The following is a 4,219-nucleotide window of genomic DNA, read 5'->3' as shown; positions in this document are numbered from 1 at the left end:
TCTGATGTTCTTAAAAAAAAAAGATTTAAAAAAAAATGTAAAATTTTTTTTTTAAAAAGCTTCAAATCCAATTGAAATGTGAACATTTATTAACATTAGAAACAAGACGTTGTTAATGTACAACGTACATCAATTAAAGGCTTATGTTAAAAAACAATATGTTCATAAAATAAAGATAATATTGTTACTTGTGAACATCTTTAGTTGCCTCATTAAATACAGCATGCATCAAGTCAGAATGATCAAGTTTCAAAATAAAAAGACTACTTTCCATGGTCAAGTTGAACATGAACATATGAGAAATCTGGTATCACTTAATTTAATAGTTATTATCGTGAAATAGGTCGTCCATAAATGACGTCACACTCCTTGAGGGGGTGGAGGAGTGAAGGGGTTTGTAATTTTGTGTTCATGTGTGATCAGGGGAAGGGTCGAATTCAGATGGATTGACGTCACATCTTTGCATTTAACAAGTTTTGTTGGAGCCTGAATTTTAAAAGACAAAAACATGTCTGAGTTGGGGGGGGGGGGGGGTAGAGACACTGGGCAGGTGAAGTAGAGTTGACCATTTTTTTTACCTCAGCATATGAAAGGTTAGTTTGGTCAGACATATGTTTAGCTTAAATAGGTGTTTTTAAAATACCAAAACGTCTGAGGTGTGACGTCTTTTTGAATGTGGGGTCTGGTTCTTTTGTGACGATAAGTGACAGACGTGATGTCATTTATGGATGAACCCTGAAACCCACAGTTATCCAAAGGATGACGGGTGGTCTAGTTCTTTTTAAAATTCGAAGTTTTAGAAAATTGAACTGCCACTTTGAGGGAGCTTGTAGGTTGAGGTGTGCAAAAATGAGCCAGAAGCACAGAGCCAAAGTTCCAAAACATTGTTTTAAAAATAGTCATCGTTTTTCACCAAATCGTTCAGCTAATTTTTGTTATAAAGCTCATGTAAGGAGTATTTCACTCGCGGTCACTTTTTAGCCCTCGCCTTGCGAACAGAGGCTGACTGATAGTTTATCCATACGTTATCCATAAGGCCAATTCATTTACTCAGCTCTATGCAAGAAAATGAGTCAGATATACAGAGCCAAAGTTCCAAAACATTGTTTTGAAAATAGTCATCGGTTTTCACCAAATTAATAATGTTTATATAGGGAATTCGGGTCGGTCAGTTCTAAAGCCTTTCCGGAATTTTCCCGAAGATAACGCCTACTGTATAGTGATCCCCGAGGGTATTTCTATGACCTCATGAGTTATGATTGGGTTTGTACGTCCAGATTTTTGTATTTTTTTTTTACAAAAACAGTCGTATGTTTATATAAGGAAAAATGGCTTCTTGTCAGTTAAAACATTGCTCCGGAATTTTCCCGGGGGTAACACTATTTTTTTCCTGACCTCCTGGGGCCGATGTACATCTCCAAGAGTTTTCAAAGGGTTTCTACGTGGGAATTTTTTCGATATATAGCTCATATAAAAAGAATTTCACGTGTGGTCAATTTTTAGCAAAGGCTGACGGATAGTTTATTTATAAGGCCGATTCATTTACTCAGCTCTATGCAAAAAATAAGCCAGATGTACAGAGCCAAATTTCCTAAACATTTTTTTGAAAATAGTCAGTTTTTTTCACCAAATTAACAATGTTTATATATGGAAAATTCGTACCGGTCAGTTCTAAAGCCCTTCTGGAATTTTCCCAAATATATCATAGTGTTTTTAGCCACCCCTAGGGTTGGTTTACGACCTCAGGAGTTATGAAGAGGTTCCTATGTGGGAATTTTTTTTTCGATATATAGCTCATATGAGGCGGCGGTCAGTCGAGGTCAGTTTTGACCCCCTCTTTTTAAACTTGTCGGACAACCGGCACCGGCCCCCGTGTTCTATAGTTCCAAGACAGAAGCCTGCCAAATTTGAAGTGCCTTCGGCTCCGGGAAGTGCCCCACGGGCAGCCTACAACTCTGCTATATATATATATAAATATATATATATATATATATATATATATATATATATATATATATATATATATATATATATAAATATATATATATATATATATATATATATATATATATATATATATATATATATATATATATATATATATATATATATATATATATATATATATATATATATCGGAATAGTCGCTACTCCCACGCTTTCTCAAATGAGATACTGAATAGAAAACCCACTTAATGAACAGACAACCACAACCTGCCTCGCCAGAATAGATGCATATCAATAAAAAATTCTTCACAATGAACCTCTTCATGAACGCCCCACCTGGTTCTTTTATTGACATCACAACCTCTCTACCTCACGAACTACCGTACAATTAGATACTAGGATCGGTTGTTGTTTTTCATTGTTTAATTGTACACGCCTTAATATTTTTATTGTGAAACCCACCACATGATCGTCATACTCTGGTAATAATTCAAAGTCCACGGTTCTTCATATAATATATACTTTTTTTCGATTAAATAAAACAAAGTATGTGCTTTTAAAAAAATGAATAAAACAAACCCAGCAGAAATGGTTAAAGTGTGTACGCAATATCAGCTTTTGGTAAGTGTTTTTTTAATAATTTTTAATAATTGTTTTTAATTGTTCACCTCTCTATCTTTACAAAAAGTACTTGACGCAAAACAACGCGCTTAATTTACACGATAGTACAAGAGATATAGGGGTGCATAGCAGAAAAACAACTTACACAAATCGAAAAATCTTAGGGAATTGCAAAGAAAGTTACCAGAGACTGACCGATAAAAGCTGACAGAGCATTCTGTAGGGTGCATCAAAGGCATAAGATTATATGATAAAAGCATTTAATTAGCTGTTTTATTATATTAAAGTACAAAGTAAACGCATGTTTGAAAACTGCCATAGCTCATTCTAGTAGTTGTAGTCTAGGTAGCCCAGAAGAATTCAGTCAAACATTTAGGTTAAACTGGAGTCAAGTTTAAGTACCGAAGATCAAGAGCACAATAACAATTAAAGTTAATTATTATAAAAATACAGGTCTATGTAATAATATGTTTTTGTAAAAAGGTGAAATGAAAATTATCAATATGTGTTAAGTTTCCAATGTTTATTTGCAAAAATATGAAATGTAAATCTTTCTATTTTGATAAAGGTGTTAAAAATACACTTTCCTTTTTAATCTGTAAAATTGTAAACTTTAAACTTTCCTATTTTGAATTGTAAACAAGTAAAATGTAAATTCCCAAATTTCGATTTGTAAACGTGTGAAATTTAAACCTCCGGATTTTGATTTGTACCCGTGAGAAATGTAAACTTTTCTATTATGATTTGTATGTATGTGAAATGTAAACTTTCCTATTCTGATTAGTAAACATGTGAAATGTAAACTTTTCTATTATGATTTGTAAGCACGTGAAATGTAAATTTCCTATTCTGATTAGTAAGCATGTGAAATGTAAACTTTCCTATTCTGATTTATACACATATGAAATGTAAACTTTCCTGTTCTGATTTATACACATATGAAATGTAAACTTTCCTATTCTGATTTATACACATGTGAAATGTAAACTTTCCTATTCTGATTTATACACATGTGAAATGTAAACTTTCCTATTCTGATTTATACACATGTGAAATGTAAATTTTCCTATTCTAATTAATAAATATGTCAAACCTAAACTTTTCTATTCTAATTAGAAATCATATAAAATGTAAACTTTCCCATTCCTCAAGGACTCTTCGTTAGCCTGGTCAAACAACACATGGCCCGAGCTCTCAGAATGTTTCCAGAACACAGTTCTAGAGCTGGCGCCGGCCTTCTGGTTTTTACTTACGACCCCGTGCTACTGGTATCACTTGCTGACCTCGTCACGTGACAAACATCCGGTCTGCTGGATTTTTATTGCTAAACTCGTACGTTTTCTCATCATAAAACTCAACTTAGACTAGGGGATTCTAAATTGGTACACATATATTGCTGAGTCAAAATCATTAAAAAGAAGACTAAAGTTTATTCTATTAAATAAGTATTTTATATTGTTTTTCTAAAAATATAATCGACAATTGGAGCCACATCAATATTCTGCTGAAAAGCTTAACCAAAATTATTGTAACAAATTGAATATTTATTTAGATCTTATCTTCGTGTCTTGGGGCAGCTGATATCACGTGGGCTGTTGCTCTAGTGACGGAGGAAACAGTGTCTGAACAACTTCTTGTGATACTGGTTCGA

This window comes from Physella acuta, unplaced genomic scaffold (assembly GCF_028476545.2).
Source record: "Physella acuta isolate Inbredline_101_S28 unplaced genomic scaffold, ASM2847654v3 ptg000008l, whole genome shotgun sequence".
Classification (NCBI taxonomy): domain Eukaryota; kingdom Metazoa; phylum Mollusca; class Gastropoda; family Physidae; genus Physella; species Physella acuta.
The sequence above is the reverse complement of the archived record's forward strand: the minus strand, read 5'-3'. Positions refer to the sequence as shown.